At 44.4% G+C, this 23,351-nt stretch overlaps 1 protein-coding gene across 4 annotated transcripts in view; it reads right to left on the reverse strand.

The window, feature by feature from the left end:
- Positions 1-23,351, reverse strand: part of TSPAN4 (tetraspanin 4) — a 2,988,612-nt gene that overhangs the window by 1,589,315 nt on the left and 1,375,946 nt on the right. For all 4 annotated transcript variants that reach the window (XM_078682789.1, XM_078682790.1, XM_078682791.1 and 1 more), the window contains one exon: positions 13,594-13,649. The gene's annotated coding sequence lies outside the window, so the exon portion shown is untranslated. The remainder of the gene's footprint in view (positions 1-13,593; positions 13,650-23,351) is intronic.

The following is a 23,351-nucleotide window of genomic DNA, read 5'->3' on the forward strand; positions in this document are numbered from 1 at the left end:
CCCATGATAGATCCCCTCGTTGTACTTATTTCATGCAGTATATTCCTTCACGTGCATTGACATCAGCTTTTCACTGTAGTCTGCTGACCCCTAGGTGGTCCTGCATTTTCTGCAGCAGCCGCCTAAAGCTGGAACCTGCTTCTACATCTCTTAGGGATGAACACGATCTTCTCACATTCAGAAATGCTTGAAGACCTGGCAAGTCCCTCAATCAGTTGGTGGGTAATCCATCCAACTGATAATGGGCATTAGCGAGTCAACTTGTTTTAGGCCAAGGTCAAACATTTGTACTATATAAATCCAAAATCCAAACGAAAATACAAATAGAAATAATGTCTTTGGCCAGACCACACAAAAAAGTGAAAAATGCCCTTTCTCTGTGTTGATTTGTGTGTTAAAGATCGAGTCATTTGAATACAAATTACTGAATAATGAGTTCTTTTTCAAGCATAAAAACTGGAAGGCATGAAAATTGCATATAGATTTTGGCTGATGAGACTAATACTAACGCGTTGGTGAACGACCTTTTGAGATAATATTTGGTGGATATGTGTCTATATTTCATCAGACTCATTGACATTTGAGGTATTCAAACCTTCGGCATCTAAGTTATCCATGCTCGACACATTCACAACTTTTATAATGGTTTGTTAACATTCGAAACCCTCAAAAGGTTAGAACGTGGAGTGTCAATATTGAAGGCTCTGAATCTGTCTGCACCTGTGTGTCTTTTCAATATTCAATACATTCTAACCTGCTGTGCAGATGATGTGGTACACGACTGTGCACTTCATTGAAATGTGGTGTGTTGTTAGGTGGCATAGTAATGACTGGCTGGAAATAGGAAAGATCCAGGATGTAGGAACATGTCTTTACCCTGAGGGTAGAGCTTATATTGCATAAGAGTATTTGTATACCACTCACTAACTCTCGGTGGGGAGCTGAAGCACTTTCACACATGCGTAAGATTTTACACTATGTGGGTGTGTAGTTAGAAGAGTTTTAGCTTTGGTTTGAACCTATATGGAAAGTGTTTTCATGTTGTGGGTGATGGCCAAATAGGTGGGGATTTCATATTACTGGAAGCAGTGTAGCAGATGATCACTGAGGAAGTGTGAGAGACGGATGCATGTTTTTTAAATATTTGTTATACTGGCTGCTCTGATTAGCTTTGCGGGTCCCTATATTGTGTTTGTAGTTTATCCAATTCCTTATGCTGGCTGTGGCAGGAGGACATCCGTTGTGTGGCCTTATAGAATGGTAAGAGGTACTAGGCGTTCATAAAGATGGAGGAAATGTGGCTTGATTGCTAGAGCCTCCGGGTTTGGAACTGGGGAACCAGTTTCAAAGTCCAGCCTCGGCTCAACAGCCCGTGATTACGGGTAAACCACGTAATCTCTCTATGCCTAAACAAATGTGTAGTGTCTGGCTCTCATGTAAAATGCCCTAATGCCCTTCGCCAACTTAATGATACATAAAACTGCAAAAATAAATAAAAATAGTGAGGAGGATGAGATAACTGCCAAGCGCTTGTTGCTGCTGTTATTTATAAAGTACTCCGTGCATATTCCCAGCTGCACAGATATTGACTCAGATGGTATATAGAAATGTAAAACAAAGTACAGTAGCTTGTGGGAGAAGCAAGTGCCAGAACAGTTTCAGAGTCTGTCTCATTACTGCAATGAAGTCCTCTTTTATATGTTTGGCATTATGTGATGTCAATTAAGGAGATTTACCAAGCCGGGCTGTGATATTGCCAACCTTTTTGCATTGTAGAATGTCAATTCTCAGACTGTGCGACTATTTTAGCCTGATGGGTGGAGTATATTAGAGTCCTCCACTGACCATCAATTTGTGACAGATTTCTTTGATCTCAGGAGGGTTTTCAGTTTAGTATTGATTGGTTATTTAAGTGTGTCTGTATCTGTTCCACCCAATTACCAGCTAGGCTCCATAAATCCTTTGATACATTTTATGCGTGCCCCGGTGGTGATGAGGGATCAGGTAATAAACTGGCATATGATGTGATATAGCGACATGGATTATATCAAATTCGTAAAGACTCCATTAACTGTCCTCCATATTGTGGTTTCAGGTAGAAGTTGGGGTACACATAGTTTATCATGCATGTGAAGTGTGGGGGTGGTTATGGTTAGAGTCCTATGTATTATTAGGCAGGTTGCGAGTCTTTTTGTACCGTGTCAGCAGGTGCCTCCGGTGTTGGTTGATGAGGTATAGTTATTAAATTCCAACCATATTTCAAGTTCATTCTAAGGTTATGTTGTGTGGAGCTACACAACTTCAGTTCAATGCCTATGTTTGTTTTCTTGGTATGATGTACTTGTTCACACTGTCACACACCAATCAACCATGCTTACACTGGCAGAAGAATTATTGTTCTGTGTTTTATCTCAGGGTCAGCAGTTGATGTAGAGTTGCTGAAGTTACCCAGCTCAGGGAGCCATAAAGTGTTTTACCTGAATTGGTGGAGACCATGAAACTTTATGCAAGAGTATTGTCCACAATGCTATAAAGGTTGGTAACCACGGCCTGTTAATATATTACATTAATGGGACCAAGACTTAAACCATGTGTCTTCTCTGTAAGGCAAAGATAGGAACATTTACACCTTTTGTGCGTGTATACTATCTTTATCAATGTGGATGTTGTTAATTTCTTAACTAGCCATGCGTCTAGTGAAATCAGAGGCCGCAACACTACCTGTAGCTGTTAACGCACAGGCAAGCATGATCAACATTAGGTACAATTCTGTGCTACCAATCTAGAGAAGGAACTCAGAAATCAGGTGAACCGGTTATGGTTAGCAATACCCTTGGACTAGGAACACTCCATGTGAAATTAGTGGCGGAATCTATGAAACCTTCTACACAACCAATACCACCGTAAAGCCGGGGCACACAAATTGTGGTCTCTTTTTACAATTATCTAACCAAATTAATAGAGACACCTAACCTTTCCTGTTTTATACTCCACTCCGGCGTTGCTTAAATTAAAAGAAATAAGTCCAGGAGCCTAATGCGTTACTAAATGCCGGCTTTTTCTATTATCAAGGCTGCTTTGTTTTGATTCCACCGCATGCCTCTTACTTCCACCACACCACACTTTCAGTCTCTTTATCTCCCTTATAATGGCTTTCGCTCTCTGGGTTTGATGATGAAAAATAAGCTGCGGTTCCCAAAAATTAGTGCCCATGGCACACAAACTACAGGCCCTTGCACAAATTAACCCCTTGAATGCTGGTGACGGAACCACTCCGTCACCAGCCACGGACGCGCTGTGCTGGTGACGGAGTGGTTCCGTCATGGCCCGGCTGCCGTGCCTGCGCGGCATTAATTCCGTGCCTGCGCTGAGCGTTCCATTGAGCGGGCGGGCCGTGACGGAACCACTCCGTCACAAGCACAGCGCGCCCGTGGCTGGTGACGGAGTGGTTCCGTCACCAGCATGGGGGTGCCGCGCGGCCCCCCTCCCCCCCACCGACACGGCGGAATTACCGCCGCAGCCAAGGGGTTAAGCACTACACTCTTAAGTATAGACCAGACATGCTGATGCGCATCATAAATATTTATTTATTTATTTATTTTTTTAGATTTATACAGCGCGTACAATTGCCCGTAGGCGACAATGAAACACAGTTTCAAAACATCTGGCTCTCTCACCATTCCGACCACTGGAGCATGAGAACAAATTATTTTTGTGTAGATAACACACCTTAATGACACATCTGTGGTTTGTAAAATAAAGCTGATAGCAACCCCTTCAGCGCTCCTTACTTAATCTCATTGTATGTGGGTGCATTGTCTATGTCACCTAGGGAGAGAAGGCCTCAGTCATTCTAGGTAGGGTTGTAAGTTACAAATGTAACAACTGAGAGCGCGCAGGAGTTGCACAAACATTGTATCTGCAAACCTTGGCATTTGACTGATTGCATTACTTGATCTGACATGCGTCCTTCGTGTAATAATGTTTTATTCACTGGTGAAACAAACCTGTGATACACGATTACATCTACTAAACAACTGTATGTAAGCGTGAACCCAGCGATTTGTGATCCAAAAGGTATACCAAAATAGTCAAACAATCTGAGAATATAACGTGCGGATCATGCTCTCAAGAACTTTACCTGGCAATCCTCCTTGAACATTGAACCCTCAACCTCCCCCACCCCACTATCACTCTGTCCTTTCAGTTCCTCATGACCAAGAGCCATAAGACCCAATACGAAGAACTAGACCAGTCATTTCTAGAGTCGCCACTTGGATCCTTAATAATGGTACAAAATTTGCAATATTATCCATTACGTAAATCAAAAAAAGGCGAAAGGTGTAGAGGTCTGACAGTACAACATGCATTTCTATACCTCCACTAGAAGCTGTTGGGCACCATTTGTCCCACAATCAACCTAATGTACCCTCTCTTGAAACATTACAATCATATCGAAGTCTGAAGAAACTTCCCCCAAACGTCATCGAAGAAATGTAGGTGATCCTCCTAGCTATATATGCCTCACTCATAAGAAGCCATTAAAAACATCTCTTGAAATCATAAGTCGACAGAGTTCCAAAAATGCAGAAAACACAATTTCGATACTGCTGAAGCTGTGGAGATTGCAGGATGATCCCTGGATAGAGGGAAAGTCAAGAAGCATTGCTGCAGGATCCACCAAGTTCCCTGCCACTCCAGGCATGGTTTCCAGTTCCGACCAGGAGCCATCCCATAATGACCTTCATTTCCGGCCCTCCCACACTATGTGGACTAAGTCACGATCCGGCTCTGACATCTCCAACCCAGGGCACAAGTCGTAAAAAACGAAGTGTGGGGGGGGGGGGGGTGGGAGATGCTGTCACCGAAAGTGACGTCACGACAGAAAGTGACGTCACGAAAGGTGTCGAGCTCCTCATCCCAGAGAGGCCAAAGAGTGAAGTCCAGCTGTTTGGCAGGGGGGACTGCGTCCCCCCTGTAAAATAAGTGGGGGGACGCCATCCACCCTCGTGGTACCCCGACTCGAGCCGTCCAACCGTATGAGTTGCCCGAGATCTTCGACTGCTTTACTATGTAGGGAGACCTGTGTCACCTATGTGAAATTTTGTACTATCCTAGGCTCTAATCTGGCCTACCCTAGATATTTTTTAAGAAACTCAACTTGAACATAGAAATTGTTCTGACAATTTCTCCTTCCACAAGATACTGTACTTTGTATTTCTATACACACCATGTGAGTCAATCGACCCTGTCACTGTGCAGCTGGGAATACACAGGGAGCACTTTATAAATAACAGCAGTAACAAGCGTGCCTCCATCGGATGCAAGTGACAAATAGACGCTCTGGGGTTCGATGCGCAGTATCAAACGCAACCACCGGAGATCTACGCCATTCTGAGACGATGTACTTCCTGGGGACGGATTATTGCCTTCTGTCACTCAAGCGGCCGTTTCCGAAGATGGAGTTTAAGGGAAGGAAATAACACCTCCGCGACGAGGCCGCATCTTCTCGGCATGCCTGGGCGCAGGCAAGATGTAAACATATCGCTCTTTGTCAGGCGGGCGGAAGCCATTTGACTGAGGGAGCTCTGGGGAGGCGTCGCGAGCTGCGGGTCTCGGCCGGGTCAGGCGAACCTGCCTCCGCCAGACATGGGCGTCGGGCTGCGGGGCCAGCGGCGCGCGCGCGAGCTGCCATAATGACGGACTGCATCCTATTAATCTGCAATTACACGCTGACAGGGGCTGTCAGTCTCATGCTAAATCCATCGCAGCCGAGCTAAATGAACCATTACTGCCCATCAGGGCGAGGACGAGGGGAAAAACTCCCTCACATAAAGTTTAGCAAACGACTTGACACACAAATACAGACAGATGAGCACAGGGAAATTGTGAATCACTGTTTGTTGTAGCTGCGCACTTTCCATTGGTCCATTCCTACACATACATTATCAATGTGTTCTTTTCTTCAGCTAGTGTGCAGTTTAACGTAAAGGCGCCTGACTGACTATATGAGGCCTACTGAGCACTATGAGAATTCCCCAATGGACCTCTTCACAGGATGTTATAAGTCCAGCTTTGGAAGCCCCTTCCATTGAGCCCTGGAATCAAAGCAAACAGTGAAGAAACTTTGCAAAGCCAATAGCAAACATCACTCTAGCCTGTGCAAGCACCGAGGAGCTCGAATACGTCATTCATCGAGCTAGCATCCAGAGGGACACGCACAGACCACTCAATGGGACTCACATTCAGCAATGTTAATGATAAAACAGTCCCTCCGTGTGAGTGTCTCTTTCTGCGAGGGACAGTTGCGCTTCAGAGCTCCTGAAAGGAAGCAACAATTTCAGTTTGCTTAAAGAAGACACTACAACAGGTGCTGTGAGAGTGAGGACACACAAGGCTCCGTCATACACAGTGAGGGAACAGAGAAGTCAGTGCAACTAGAAAAGAAAGCTCATGGCTGATGTTCTCTGAGGGAAAGCATGAGACTGCCCGGTGTTGCAATGTTTGAAGCCATGTGTTCCCAAAAAATGGGCATCTTGGTGCATTCCTGCAGATGAGTGATCATTCTTTTCCAAATGCAGCCTCCTTAGTTAGAGAAATGTATTACTTTATGTGGCCCAGGGAGATGTCTAGGATCTGCACAATACAGCCTGCACCCAAGGAGCAGAAATGAATTTAAAGCTATTCATGTACGAGTCAAGAATCAGAGAACACGGTTGACACATACCTCGATAATCGATCTCTGGCTCTACTGCATGTCACGTTGGTTGATGATGGTTCCTGGGTGCCATATTAAGCCTGCAGCTATTATGAAGCTTGAGCAACATAAGTGAACACTGACTCAATCCTTCCCCTGTATTGCTACAGCTGTGGACCAGACTGGGGCTGTGAAATGCTGAGTCAGGATCTAGTAGGAAAAAACTTGTGGTCGAACATATCTTCTAGTATGGAGGGTACAAGCAGCTCTATCTTAGTCCTAGGAATTGCATCTTCTAGGATTTCAATCGGGCATTTTCCTGTAGAAAGGTTTCTAATTATGCTGAACTTGCTGATTAAGGTCTCAGTGTACTAAGGAATGTTCCCATAGACACAGAATGGGCAAGCCCTCGGTACATCAGGCCCTTAGCTTCTAATATTCTAGCCTCTTTCTAGAGAATTCAAGGTCTGCTGTCTGGGGACAGGTAGGCTTGAGGGCGATAACCATGCTGGTCACCAGAGGCGCATGTCTTCCCAACTTTTGGCGAATTTCAGCAAAGAAAACACAGCAAAATACAAGCAAGCTGCTATTTTTTGTTAGATGTATGATTTGGAAAGCAATAACCACGTATTATTCCACTTCTAGAACTGAGGGAAGACTGAACTCTTGTAAACTTGGACTTCTGTCCATTTTTACAGGAGGAGCTGAGCAAATGCGCGGCATTCCTGTGCATGTGCACATGCTCCAGCCCCTGCGCTGGGAACCTTTGCAGTTGTAGCAAACTAGATACTCGGTCCCCTGTGGGGATAGGCTATCAAGCATGAAGAGAGGAGTGGAGAGGGCTGTGTAAGTGAGTGCCCTCTCCCTTACAGTGGTGTAACATTAGCCCCCACAGCCCCTGCTGCGCAGGGGGACCGAGTTGCAGGGGGCCCATTCAGCACTGTGCGCAGGCAGCGGGCCCCTGGCCTGAGAGCACCTGACTGGGTCCAGTGCATGGGGGCCCCCTCCATGTACTTTGCGGGCAGGGCCCCCTCAAGTTTCATTACGCCACTGCTCCATTACCAATGTTAGGGCCACCTTCCAACATTTCCCATTTGGAGACAGCATCCCTTATAAACCCTCAACCTGCAAACCATTCCCAAATTTCAAGGGAGGTCTTAATTCCCAGGGGGAGTGGCCTCATTTGCTTTATGGGAGAGGTGTGGCGCCGCGGCCAGGGCGACTGACGCTGGAATCTGGGGACCACGGTTCGATCCCCGGCTCCGGCGGCAGGTTAGCCCAGCACCATGTGACTCTGGGCAATAGCTCGCTTAATCTTCCCGACGGCCCCCAGCGCCTAGAGACCCTTACGGGTGATTGTGCGCTTTACAAAATGTGGACTTTCAGTCCTCGATATATTATTACAAGGTAATCATGATGGACATCTTCGAACAGTCACACACCGAACAGAAAGCAGCAGATTTGTATACACACTAGTGACACACAATCTGTATGTATCACTAACAAGAATTCTAGAAACGCTTCAATGGACCCAGCTGACATAACCAGAAAATGGATCGTTTATGATGTCAAAAATATTCTGGTCCAAAACAAAGCCAATCGAATAATTTAAGTATCCAGACTCTGAAAGATCCCTTTAATTGAAATTTGTTTCTTCGATATTGACAACTGTTAAACCTTCGCAAAGTGCACATAAAAAAACAAAATGAAAAGAAAAAAACATGTGCAGAAGGTAAAAAAAAAACTTCGAAAGTGGAAACATCACCACAAGCATATACGAAATTAAAGCAGATAAAATATTATAATTGCATTTCTTCACTACTGCATATCATTTTGCAAGAAATTGTGTGCATAAAAAGTGGCACAAATCGACTTAAACGTAATATACAAACTTTTCCTTTCCATGCATGTCAACATGAACTGACAACTTCACAGATACAGTCAGCAAACTTTTATTTGCCACCCAAAAGATAGATCTCATGATAAAAAAAGCGTACTGGATAGATACCTGGAGTGCAATTTACACATTTTTGGAATGCCACAGGCTTAGGGAGGCAAAAAATAAGATCGTACAAAATACTCAGAGAAGAAGCTTCCCAAACTTCCAAAGCACAGCTTGGAAAGACGAAATATTCAAAAATCATAAGCCACACAATATCCTCTCCAGAAGAACACCCTAAATTGATGCAACTCATCTGCAATTTCAAAGCTTGCTATCCGGTTTTGTCGTAGACAACAGAGTTATCATGCACTTGTCATGTTGATTAAACTCTCGCTCTTTGCAGACAGCAGAGCTAGCAACCACTTGCCAGTAAGCTATCTATCCCTCTCTCATTTTACCACAATCAGCAGAGCTATCCTTCACCTGTTACAGATATCAGAAGCCATCCTTCAATCAGTATATTGACTTACTGTAGGCAGCAGAGGTATTCCTTATTTGCCATCAGTGCTTAATTTGTAACTGAATAAGTGCCAGGGTCCTCGTCAGGAGGCAACCTCAGCTTGCACCACCCTCTGCCAACACTGGAAATGATGGTACGGTATCCACACACCTACTACTAACCATCACACTGCTACAAGTGTGACAATTCAGACTGTTTGAGGCCCCCAAAGCTATAAGAATGGCTTGTGTGGCAGGTATCTTTAAAGGTACACTGAGTTAATAAATAACTGTTGTTCAGTTCATCTCTAAATTACATAAACAGCGCCACCATGTGACAGCAGTCATAAGTGCCGATTTTGACAATTAAGTGCAGGTGACGAGCACCAGAAACCACTGGCTCAAATTAAGCACTGCTTGCCACAGACAGATGAGTGATCCACCACTTGTGGTAGACAGCAAAGCTGTTCTTTGTTCAGCCATTTACCCCCTGGCTCAGTGGAGACAGCAGGTCCGCACCTCACCAGAACTACTCCCTCTCCCTATGCGACAGGAAGCATGCCCGTTCATTGCTTGGCTCATTGATTCTCTTCCTCGGTACTAACAACAGAACTATCTTGCTGCTATCAGAGACCAAAGAACTATGCATAATATAACAGTGACAGCAGAATTATCTCCCACATTTTAGAGACAAAATAAGCATATATTACATATCAGCAGCAGTAGAGCTATCTCTCATATTAACTAGCTGAAGTATGTCTTTATTGTCATTCAACCCAGATCTGTGACTGAGATGAATGTCTGAAAAGTTTTAGCACTCCGTCCATCATCTCCTTGTGTTTGCTTTGTTCACCCTAAGTTGGCAGGGTTTGCCGAGCCGTGGGTCCCTTGCTCACTGGATTCAAGCTAGCCTGACTGATGAGGGGTGTTACCCTGAACCGGTCCCAGGATGCTTGTTTCCAGTCCAGGGAAGACCTGGCTTGGCAGTTCAGGCTGGACTGTTCACATGAGGAACAGGGTCAAGACGGATTTGCATATTGCCAGGTCTAAACTGGGGTGGCGAAGTAAGCAAAAGAACGATGATAGATTCAACCCAGATCTTCGACTGGGGGTGAGTGTTTGAAAAGTTTTAGCTCTCCGTCCATCATTTCCTTGTGTTTGCTTTGTTCGTCCTATGTTGGCAGGGTATGCCCAGACGTGGGTACCTTGCTCACTTCGCCACTGGATTCAAGCTAGCCTGGTTGATGAGGGGTGTTACTCCGAAACCAGTCCCAGTATGCTTGTTTCTGGTCCAGGGAAGACCTGGCTTGGCAGTTTTGGCTGGACTGTTCCCATGAGGAACAGGGTCAAGACTGATTTGCATATGGCTGGGTCTGAACTGGGGTGCAAAGTGAGCTAAAGAACGATGATGGATTCAACCCAGATCTGTGACTGGGGGTGATTGTCTGAAAAGTTTCAGCGCTCCGTCTATCATTTCTCTGTGTTTGCTTTATTGTCATAGACAACAGAGCCTTCCCTTACTACTGGCAGCCTGTAGAGTTACCCTTTGATCAGCTGCTTTATTCTTCATGCAAGAAAGAAAATATAGTATTTCTTCTATTGACACAGACAAAACCACTATCCCTCACTAGTTTTGCCAAACACATGAGCTCACAGATAGGGCAGTGATCCTTTATTCTGCTTATTGATCTTAGTGCAAAAAACAGAGCTACCCCATTGAGTCTTAGCTCAGGAACAATAAATCAAATGCAAGAATCAGAGGAGTCCCAAACACTGCACCTATCCAAGAAATACAAGAGCCACAAACAGTGCACCATACGATTAACAGAAGAGTCACAAACAAGGCACCCATATAATAAACGGAAGAGTAAAAAACACTGCACCCATACAAGAAACAGAAGAGTCACAACCAGTGCACCTATTCAATAAACAGAACAGTAACAAACAATGCACCCATACAAGAAACAGAAGAGTTACTAACAATGCACCCATACAAGAGATAGAAGAGTCACAAACAGTGCACCAATACGATTAACAGAAAAGTCCTAAACAATGTATCCATACAAGAAGTAGAAGAGTCACTAACAATGTGCCCATACAAGAATCAGAGGAGTCACAAACAATGCACACATACAATAAACAGAGGATTCACAAACAGTGCATCCATATAATGAATAGAAGAGTCACAAACAGTGCACCCAATATGTTGACCCACGCATACAAAGCCCTGCACAACAAAGGATCAGCTTACATCAACAAACGCATGGCCTTCCACCAACCGACCAGACACCTATGATCAGACTCCCTCTTTCTCGTAGACACCCCCGGATCTGTCGAAGCAACAGCAGAGGACGTTCCTTCACACACCTGGCTGCCAAAGCTTGGAACGGCCATTCCGTGCACCTCAGGACCTCCTCACCGCTCCAGCAATTTAGGAAAGGACTCAAGACCAAGCTGTTCTAATGAACAGATCACCATGGAGCAGTAAGCAACTCCAGCACCTTGAGACCCTCACAAGTAATTTGCCGCGCTTTACAAATCCTTGATTGATAGACCCATACAATAAACAGAAGAGTCACAAACGGTGCACCCATACGATTAACAGAAAAGTCACAAACAAAGCATCCATACAAAGAAACATACGTCTTCACCAATGCACCCATGCAATAAACAGAAGAGTCACAAGCAGTTCATCCACACAAGAAACAAAGGAGTCACAACCAATCCACCAAAGTAATAAACAGAAGACTCAAAAACAATTTACCTATACAAGAATTAGAAGACTCACAAAGAACGTACCCATACAAGAAACAGAAGAGTCATAAACAAAGCACCGGAAAGTTTCTGATATACACCTACTCAGCTTGTTTAAAAGACACACAACCTGCAGACTGTAAAGAAAATACTACCTGAGCTGACTAAGGTTTGGTGGATGGTTGTAAGACTCGAATCCTTCCTATGTAGCACCCATCAGTGATAGTCCATGTCCTACTCTTACGGCCTAATATTGTGGATTGCAATATCATCCTACCTGCAACCCCTCCACTAAGAAACACTACTGAGTGAAACAGCTCACCATACAAATGACATCACCAATTCTTACATGAGCCAGGGGAAAGATGGATGTCCTACACCTGTCATCCATAGGGATGCTCAATTGAGTAATATCACATCAGACATCAATCTGCCCCCAAAAACCTAGGTACTAAGAGGATAAGAAACAGGGAAAAAATGTGCTACTAAAAAAACATACTTAACATATATGACATGGAAGAAGACTTGCAGTCGCGATGGCATGAAGGCCGGGTTGGGGGATGCACACGGTTTTGCGCGGGCGGTGGGGGTGTTAATTTAAAAAAAAACAATAAACGTACCTTCCCTGGTCTTGCGCCGTCTCAGCTCCTGGCCGGCACCCGCACAAGAACAGGAAGCAGGCAGCCTCCCCCCTAAGCCAGTCAAAATTCTGCCATGGCAGCGTTTTAATTGGTGGGGACTCCAATCAGCCAGGAAACTACGGGGAGGCCATTTTCTCCATGTAGGCTGCATGCAGCCTACATGGAGAAAGGGGAAAGTGCGCATGACTGGGGCTGACCAAACAGTCAGTGCCCGCAGCATTGGGCAAGCCACTCCACCCCTGCTCTTGAGCAGACCTGCCCTCCCGCCCTCCACCAACCAAACCCTTCTGCTTTCTCGTGGTCTGAGAAGCAGAAACATAAAATGGTAGTTTTACAATTTTATGTTTCTACTTCTCGCACTGCGAGAATGCAGTGGGGCGACACTCCTCTGCCCTAATGGAAGAGCCGCCCCTGAAGACTTGTATGACACTGTGCCCTGGCCCTCCCCTTTTGCTCACAAATCAAGAAACACTTTTGTCATCCTTTCGCAGGCCAGAAGTGAATCTTGTGCCTTTAAGACATGCGCCACAGAGCGAGTAGGGGCGGGACCTCATCTTTGACCCTGGAGGGCGGACTCTTATTTGAATGTACAAAGTAACCCGGAAGGTGTTCAACCGGTGAGAGAGGAAAAATAAGGATACACACCTCTCGAGAAGACCTCAGAGGACGCCGCACCGTTGCAGGAGGAAGACAAACCAACTGTCACACGGGTACCAGCAGACGAAGTCGCCAGGCTTATCCGACGAGGAGGAACCATTAGTTCCTATCCAGGGAAGGACACTGATAACTATGAGGAAGGAGTGACCCATTGGCATGCCAGCCGTCCCAGCCAAGCTACCGGAGGTGCGTTGCTAGAGCAGGTGCGTGCCAGGATCTGGGAGTGGTGTTCGAGGGAAGGAACTTCACGGGCTCCACTAAAACTAAATAGCAGGGCAAACCACGTTTACTAACCTAAGCACAACCACCCGTGGCACTCTGTAAAAGGATAAGATATGGAAGGACGTTTTAAGCACAAGTGATTCTGAGCACTAATTCCCCAACCCCCCTGCACTACTATTTGTGTTTGCACCAGGGAACAGATGGTGGCAGAGATACAAAAAATATTAAAATAGGTGCCTTACCTGTCTTGTTCTTCTTTACCCCGAGGATACCGACGGGAGGACTCCTAACGCAGGACCTGGAAGAGGGAACAGAAAAGGACATTGTGGTCAAGAAAAAAGTCAAATAATCTGTGACAAAGCACCTGAAAACAAATCAAGTATACTACAACCAGGCCCTGCCTCGCTCTAACTATGTGCATAGCACGCTAACAGTAGGCAGATACGTAACAGCATAACATGACATAACTATTGATTTACCCATTAGAGTCCAGGAAACTAAGCAAAAGAAATAATACAGAAATTATTCAAGATCTTTTGGCCTTCACAATGTATAGAAATCTCCAAGCCTCCTAGATATTAAAAAACCCAGCATAACAACATTTTACGTATGTACCACGTCTCTTATTCACGGATGGATTATCCCTTCATCAAGACATGTCCTAGAGAAATAAGAAGTCTCACTTCTAAATCTCTGTATATTTGGACAAGTAGCAATCTCCGTCAAACTAGCAATAACGTAGACAAAACATTAAACAATGAGTTGGAGATTGACCACATGTTCTGCATAAGAAAAATAATAATGTGAAACTTAAGAGATGTAATACAAGACAACTTTACTCATAAAAGAAACTGACGTATTGCCTATTCAGCAAATGATGCACATTCAAAGTGCACTTGCATTGTCGCTGTATGTCTCAATCAATGCACGTGAAAATAAAGAATACAACCAAATAATCAAAATAATGGGAAAAGGGATAGACAAGCTAGAAAAGATGTGTGTATCAACAAGTGAGAAAGCATCTAAGCTCATTTCGTAAGTACAGGTACAAGTTCAATGCTTCCTTAGTAAAAGAGCAGGACGCACTATCTTGAAAGAAAAAAATGAAAATTGTGTGGAAGCTAATTGCAGCCAGCATTGACAAGACGAAAAGTTCTAATCACTTTGCCAATGTTTTTTAGCCATGCTGTGAGTACAGCATGCTTTATGCTGTGTGGCATGGCTATATAATTTGAATCTTTGACAGGGCTGGCAGTGTCATTTTGTAGGAGCGTGCATCACTCATGCATACGCCTACACAATGACCCAGCAGTTTTTTTCCTTTGGAGCTACTGATTTGAGTTTAATAGGAAACTAAAAAGAAGAAAAAACGTACAGAAACACTTCTTTTCTTTTTTTAAATAAATAGGTGGGCGAAGCAATACAGGGGTGGAATCAACTGGAGTCGAAAGTAGAAGGGACAGAAGCACCACAGGGGAAAAAGCATTGTGGGGGTTGGAGGGGTTAACACAGGCCACTGTGGGTGGGTGTCAGAAGCTTCATGGATGCGTGGGTGGGGTCTGCAATATGGAGGGTGCGTGTGCAGGCACCTCCCTCATCAACCCACTGTCCCTTACCCAGTTCCGTGCCCTTGACCCCAACACTTTAGCCGAGCTTGTGGCCGGGTCAAATTAGGATCTCCCAATCACTGCTGCCCTCCCTCGGTCCTCCGGGACGTTTGTCTCAAACTGCCGGATCATATACTACCCTTGCTGAACGCTTCCCTTAATAGTGGCATGGTTCCCAGCTCTTTCAAGGAGGCCATTTTAGTGCCCCTGTTGAAGAAACCAGGTGCGGACCCTGCCGATCCCTCCAACTATCGCCCTATATCCCTCCTGCCCTACTTGTCCAAGCTTCTCGAGGCCCACGTCACTCGGTGCCTTTCAAACTTTGTCGAGAGCTCCTGCTATCTTGAGCCTAATCAGGCCGGCTTTAGGCCGGCGCATTCAACCGAGGCCGTTATTTTGGCAGTATTTGACGCCCTGAGGGGGAACGCTGATAAAGGGATTCCCCAGGCCCTTGTACTACTGGATTTGTCGGCTGCTTTCGACACGGTGGACCATGACATCCTTCTCCACCGTGCCGGACAGGCCGGCATCCAGGGTCCTGCCCTCGAGTGGATTGAGTTTTTCCTCGTTGGCAGAGTACAAGCCGTGCGCTTGGGCCCTTACACGGCAGCCAAGACACTTACGACTTCTGGAGTCCCTCAGGGTTCATCCCTCTCTCCCCTCTTGTTCAACCTATACCTCCGGCCACTGATTCATTCGCTCAAGAGGTGAGATATCACAGTGTTTAATTATGCTGATGATTTACAGATCATCTTCCCCCTCGACTCTCCTAACGCTGCTAATAGCTTCCAAACGGTCATGATCCACATCCAGCAGTGGATGAACCACAACCAATTGAAATTAAATCCCGGAAAAATGGAGCTTATCCTTCCTGGGAACAGCCCAGTACACTGGGGCCCCCAGTTCTGGCCCAGGGAGCTGGCCCCCCCCGTCCCTGCAAGCTCGGTGAAGTGCCTAGGGGTGGTCATTGACGCGGAGCTCTCTCTTAAGGCTCAAGTAGGGGCTGTGATCTCCGCCTACATGTTCCAGCTTCGTAAAATTCATAAAATAATCCATCTACTACCGCAGGCGGCACTGGTCCAGGTCGTCATCTCCCTGGTACTATCCCGCCTCGACTTCTCTAACTCTTTATACCATGGACTCCCGCAATCATTACTCCACCGTCTTCAAATTGTGCAGAATCAGGCGGCCAGACTTATCCACAAAACGCCAAAGTGGCAGTCTGCGAACCCCCTGCTGCGCAAACTTCATTGGCTACCAGTTGAACAAAGGGCGGCCTTTAAGATCGGCTGCCTGACTTTCAAGTCTCTTCACTGCACCAGCCCCCACTTCCTCAAAACACTGATCACGCAGCACCAACCGGCGCGTAATCTCCGGTCGGCTCACCTCCACCTGTCGGTCGCCCCCAAAGTCAAAACTAAAAAATTTGGCGGCCGCCGATTTACCCACCTGGCTCCCAAACTATGGAATCCCCTTCCCCTGTCAGTTAAGTCTAGATGTTCCTTACTTAATTTTAGGAAGCTTCTGAAAACCCGTCTTTTCACCCAAACCGGTTAGCCTGTCTCCCCACAATCCCTGTACTCTTTCTCTTAGCGCCAGGAAACTTATGGTGTCAGTGCGCTTTATAAATGTCACTTAAGATAAGATAAGATAAGATAAGGAAAGAAACACTGATGCACGGGCGGGGAAAACCAGACGACGGAGAGAGAGAAAGAGAAAAATGAAGAGCTAGAGTTAGAAAAAGAGTGAAAGAGCACTGTGGAGTGGGCGAGGTGAAAGCACACGTGAGAAATCAATGGGGGGGGAGTGTGCGAGGATCAGAGCAACATGGAGGGGGCGGGGAGAAGCATTCAGGTGACAGAGACCAACACCAGTGCAGAAGGAGAGAAGTCCTCTTGGACGACAGCTGAAAGATACACGCACTCCCATGGAATGGCTAACTCAAGAGGGAACAGGTACTGCTAGAAAAACAAGCAGTGGGTGCATGCAAGCCAGACAATCAAAAGAGATGGCAAAGAGGTTATGCTCAGTGGGATGGACAAACACAAGATTGACAAGCTGCACAGTGAATAAGGAGGAGACAAATGGGAGTGACAGGAAAGCAATGGTAAGCAATTGGCTCAAAGTACTGTATGCTCTTGGTAAGCATACAATAGTTTTCATAACAGAAAGCGCATGCACTATCTAGTAGGCAAGACCTAAAAAATACATCTTTGCCAACTACATTTGAATTTAAAAAATGCAAATTTTCATATTTAAAAAAATGACAAAACTGCAACGAAGACTTAAGACACTTCAGATTAATTCCAAAGGTTCTACAACCCACTACACTATGAATAATGCTTAGATTTTGAAGGCTATTCCTGTCTGCAGTGATGTGTCTGATCCAGCATCAAAGGGAAATAGAACCTAATTATGTGCCAACGCAAGACTGTCTGAGAATATGCCTTTTTTGCCAAAGTAAGATAAGGTCACTGGTTAAAGGGGCTATGAAGCGAATGTCACAGTGTATCTCAAAACCTCAGGTGACATCATCAACCAAAGCAACATTCTACATTGTCTATTGATTGTCAGAGACGCAGGACTGGGTAAAGAGACCTCTGCACTGGAACAGGAATGATCTCAATAATTCGTTTTTTTTTCAACTAAAAGATTTTTTTTACTGATAAACAACATCTCTGGTCAGAAAAACAGGTGTGCTTCCAGATAAACCTCAACCTCCTTCACTTTCAGAATTGCCTTCATTTTTGGCCAAAGATGGTCGAACTGATACAAGCAGCTCAGACTGACTATCATGGAATCAGTCACAAAGAATGTTATGCTCCTTTGTGATCCAGTTGATTTGACTGCATCAACATAAAATGTGTGGGAGACAGTCAGTGAAGATTGAGTGCTGTTCCAGTGCCTGCTCAGTCTCATTATCAGCTGTCACTAGTGTAGGTCTAAAACCTGGGGGCCTCATTTATGACAAGTGACGCATCGCTGTGTGAAAACAGCGATGCGTCACTTTTCACTGCACCCTCCTTGCGACACAAATGATGCGCCATATTTACAGTATGACGCATCAAGGCGCAAGGAGTTACAGATACGTCAGTATTTCTGACGTATCTGTATGGTGCAAAAGTGACGCATTGCTGGAGTGTGTCACAAAAGTGACGCAACTCTAGCAATGTGTCCTTTCACATGGGGAAGGCTCCATGTGAAAGGGCCGAGTCAGTCTTACGCCTGCTGTGACGCAGGCATAAGAAATTTACGCATTTGTGTCCTAGAAGTGGCGCAGTGAAATCTTATAGATTTCACTGCGTCACTTCCATGACCCTTTCTTGCGTCAAAACGCCCCCCCTTGCATACATTATACCAGGCGCAGGTATAATGTGGCGCAGGGGTTTACAAAGTGACGCATCTACCTAGATGCGTCACTTTGTAAATATGGCGCAACAAGGAGCATTTTTTACGTCACTGGTGCGTCCCAAAAAGTGACGCGGTGTAAAAGTGACGCACAGCCTCATAAAGGAGGCCCTGGGAGTCTCCTGTGGACATGGTTCACATAAGGGTTTCTTAGTACACATGAAAGTGTAAAGGTAAGAATGAGAAACCCTGGTGGATTTCCCAATCATATCATATCATGTCCTGTCATTATATGCTATGTTATGTTTGGTTATGTTATATTCAGGGCCACTGGAATTATGCAGCAGTGGAGGGCCAAAATGTGCGGTAGGGTTGAGTAGATTATGCAACGTGAGCAGGCAAATGATGCGGTATACTGCGGCACATTTAGTTATAGTACTGCTGCCATATATTTTGTCATTTAACAATTATTAACACAGTCTGAGCACTGGTTGTACCTCATTAGTACCAAATATAGCAATAAGTAACAGAAATGATTTGTTTTGCTAAAATCTGCAAATGATGTAGCTGATGCTGATTTATGTGACAAATGCAGCAAATCTATGATTATGCCAAAAAATGCCAAAGCTACACAATGGCATATTTCCAGTGGCTATGGTCATATTTGAGTGCAGAAATGAAAAGCTTCTTGGTACTACAGAAGACAACATAACAAGAAGGGCTAAAACAACACGTACACTTCAAAGAAGGCTTGCCACTCAAAAGCAAGAAAGAAAGAGAAAGGTGTTCTCTAATGATTTTGAACTGTCAAGATTTAAGAATTTTCCAAAACCTCAGTAGAAGAAAGAAAGAGACCCCATAGTCTGAATGTCAGGACAATGAAACCTTAGCGATCATAGTAGAATATGCAATTAACACCTTCTTACTATGAATAGCCACAATCACATGATCCACATTGCTACACACCACTGATAGGCCCAACTGCATCCACTGCTGTTAGGAACTTTTAGAATATTGTTGATAACCTCAGTTAAGGTGATTTCTGTTCCATGATGTACACTAAACCAGGACAGCCTGGGGTTAATGATGTCATATAGGTTCTGGCAGGGGACAGGTAGTTCAGTCACAGCATGTACCAGGAATTTACTTACAATATGGAGCCTGAGAATTGAATGATAGGCGCAAAGATCAGTTTATTAAACAGAGACATGACACACATTTTCAGGAGTGAAGGTGTACTTTTTTCAGTATAGGCCATTGACGATCCCCTGTATAAGCCTATCACATAAATTAGGAAATACCTCAAGTTCCCATTCATGAGTGGCATCAATGTCCTTATCAATCAATGTAATCAAGCTTAGTTGCTGTAAAGTGTCACTTGACCAAATAGGATAGGAATGAAAGTGTGGGATTCTGCGAGACAGTAGATGGGCCTAACAAAGCCCTAGACATTTGTAACTTTACATAGATGGTACCGTATTTGGACTCTTCCAGGCTGGTAGAGCAAGGGTACGTCATCCAGCTCCACAGCTGCCTCCATACTGACACTAAAATTTAGCGTTCACCTCTGCCATAACTTGATGAAGTTTGTAACTTACCCCAGATGGGTCGGGATTTTTACAAGGTACACCACATTTGGGGGTTTCTAGTGCTTTGTCCACCCCCTTCACTAACTAGGATTCCAACCATTGTGTATATGGATGACATAATTTTGATGCAATAATGTACTCTGTATTGTGGACTATATTCTTTTTTAAAGGACTGATCCTTATGAATTTCTCTTTTAATAGTTGTATCTTTGCTGTTGTGTAAATAGGTCATGGAAATGTTAATCTGTAATGCTTATTTTGAAACGTTTATGGTCTCTGGGTCCCAATAAAGTTAATTTGACTTCACTTGACTTGTAACTTACCCCAGATGGGTCGGGATTTTCACAAGGTACACCACATTTAAGTTTTTCTAGTGCTTGGTCCACCCACTTCACTAACTAGGATTCCAACCACTGTGTAAATGAAAACTTGATGTATGGTCCTGATGAATTGCTAACTGATCACTTTTGCGACAGACCAAGCAAGAAACATGTTGCCCTCTTGTAGAAGCAACCACAGAACATTATGTCGGTGGCTCGCTATTTCTGTTTTGAATCAGACAAAAAGACTCACATATTAAAATTGCTTCCGAGTACTACCTAGTCTATTTTAAATTATTTTACGCACTTTACACACCAAACACACGCTTCTACACCTCACGGCTCTACATCTGCACTTCACATTATGGCTTGGGAACAAAAGATCTCTGTAAAAGAGCCCCTTGAAAGGTGCCTGTCGGGCACTAAAGTGCTGGTCCAACGAGGAGCAAGCTCTATGATGAAGCATGTCACCCAGTGGGGTGTGTGAGAGCCCTAGTTCCAAGAGGATCAGACTCCTGTTCCATCCTTTGGATATACACACCGACCTATCTGTAAATTCTCTCTGTTTATCTTAAAGGAACTTCATGCCTTTTTGAAATTACTCGTATTTGAATTGCCATCATATCCCATATTTTCTTTACATTTATTTCCTATAAATTGAATTCTACTAATAAAATTATAGGCAATACATTTGTGGTATTCCCCTTCCGGAGCCGCATCCTCTCCTCTTCTGAATGCATTACACTGGCTACAGGAAAGAAACAGAATTATCTTTAAGGTCTGTTGTCTAACTCACAAAGCTCTATTTGAGAAAGGGATTACTCACTTTTCCCCCTCAAGACTTTTAAGATCTTGCGACAAAGCTCTGCTCACTGTTCCTAGGGTCAGAAAGTGCTGTTAATGGGGCAGATCGGTTTCTTTTCTAGCCCTGTTTTATAAGAATAGGCTGCCTCTTCAAATTCGAATCTTCAAGGATTATTTCCAATTTAGGAAATTGCTTAAGACTGGCCTATTCTAGCTGTGTTCTTTTCTGTCTATTTATCCTGGTATTTGCTCCAGCCAGCCTGGCGGGGGCAATCCGCCCACCATCCTAATGGGCCCCTAGATATCCTAAATGGCTTTATATTATGCAAACTGTTGTGTTTTAGAGGTTTAAAACTGTTCCTTGCGTTTTTCTTTTGGCATTTGGCTTCCAATGACTGCCCTTGTCATAGTAACATAGGAACGGATCTGGGTGTAACACGTGTTTAATCCACAAGAGTCCCTGTGCGTGCAAGAGGTTCCTATGTTGGTCTGCAATGGTGTCTTTAAAAGCAGTGCAAAGGTTTCAGCCAAGCACAGTGATCCAAGGAACTGATTGGCAGAGGGTTATCCTTTTCAATGATGAGTGCTTTATTAATTCTAGGTCAAACATGTTACTAGTGTTGAGTCTGGAATTCTGCAATCGGAGTCATTGTAGCAAAGGACCTATCCTGCAGAATAAAGGATGCTAAGACTACTAGGTCTAAATCAATCTGACCACAGATGCATCTCAACAATCTTTTAAAAATCTCTTTTCTCGATTATTACACCAGCACTTACCTAACTTTTTCACACACTGTAAAGGTTCATCACTCTGGATGATTCAATTGATCAATCAAATATAATTGTCATCCTGATGCAGAATAGGCCCAGTAATGTTTTTAACAGTAGATCTATACATTTCAAATTATGAATGCAAGATCTGTGCTAAGATATTTGTTGACAGGATCCACATTCAAATTTAGAGCCCTGTTTAACTTCTGAAGATCCTACCCATTGCCTCACTACTTGAACTCCCACACCTTCTCCCTCTGCGAGCCCATTCGTGAAATCCTGAATGGTGCTGAGTATGGTGAGGAGAGGCAATTGATAGGGTGTTGCCCTGCTCTGATAATTCAGACACAGAATCTTGGAAAGATAAATTAATTGGTGGGCTGCAGCACAAGAAGGCAGCAATGACAGCATCCTGTGCTATTGTTGAGGTGAACAGATCCCTGTGAGCAGGGTTTGGGAGTCCACTCACTCTCGACTAGTTGCCCCTTAACTCCCAGCATCCTGCCGCTAGCTGACCATCTCTCATAGAAAGGCTCTGGACAGAAGACAAAGATAAAAGTGGTAAGGGGAAAAGGGAGTTGGGATTGAGGTAGGGACCCCCATTGTCATACTCTTTTGGCCATGTGAGCTACATCTTTACATACGCAGGTGGCACTGTTTATTTGAGTTAGATGAGCACATGATAAGACCAAATTGAGCATTTCAGTCCAGGCCAACTCTTGTGTGATATGTAGTGGACATGTGAGACAATTTTGTGCAGTAGATTGCACTTTGCAACTTGAGCCTATGCCTACATATGGGGGCTGTGCATTTAGCGCTATACCTGTGCATAGGGAGGTTGCACTGGGGCCTTGAGTACCCGGACATCGGAAGAATACATGGGGAATTTAAATTTATATTGAAATATGAGGAAGCTCCACTTGTCATTAGGGTCTTCTCCTGTATATTAAGAGGCTGTAATGGGACATTGAGACTATCCCTGCACATGGGAAAATGCACTGAGCATTTGATTATATATGTGTGTGTGCACTGGGCTTTTTTAGACAAACCTTGGAAGTCTGAGCTGTGCATTTTAGGCTAGACCTGTTCATGGGGAAGTTGCACTGGGCATTTGATTCTTTACATGATATAAAAAGGCGTTGATTAGTATTTAGGGCTCTACCGAAACATTTTAGTCCATACTCGAGATTATAAAGCTGCAATGGTCAAACCTGGCTATACCTCTCCCTGTGACAGCTGTGAATTGGTATTTGATTATGTGCTAGAGCATGTTACAGCAGTGCTGCACATATGTGGCTGTCTCAGGCCGGTAGAGGCCGGGTTGGATGCTTGGTTCTGAGCATCAAAATTCCTCTAGCAAAATTCAAGATGAATAACAAAATATTTACTTCTGCAAGTAATGGCCATTATCGATGGACAGATAGTATATCTAAGAATTGTACTTGCATTTATATAGCACTTACTACCAGTGACAAGGCACTGAAGCGCTTTATGCTAGTCAGCAACCTGCTCAGGAAACCCAAGGTTAGTAGGTAGTCCAGTATTGTTAATTTTGTGTGCC

The sequence above is a fragment of the Lissotriton helveticus genome, chromosome 3_1 (genome assembly GCF_964261635.1).
Source record: "Lissotriton helveticus chromosome 3_1, aLisHel1.1, whole genome shotgun sequence".
NCBI classification, from domain to species: Eukaryota; Metazoa; Chordata; class Amphibia; order Caudata; family Salamandridae; genus Lissotriton; species Lissotriton helveticus.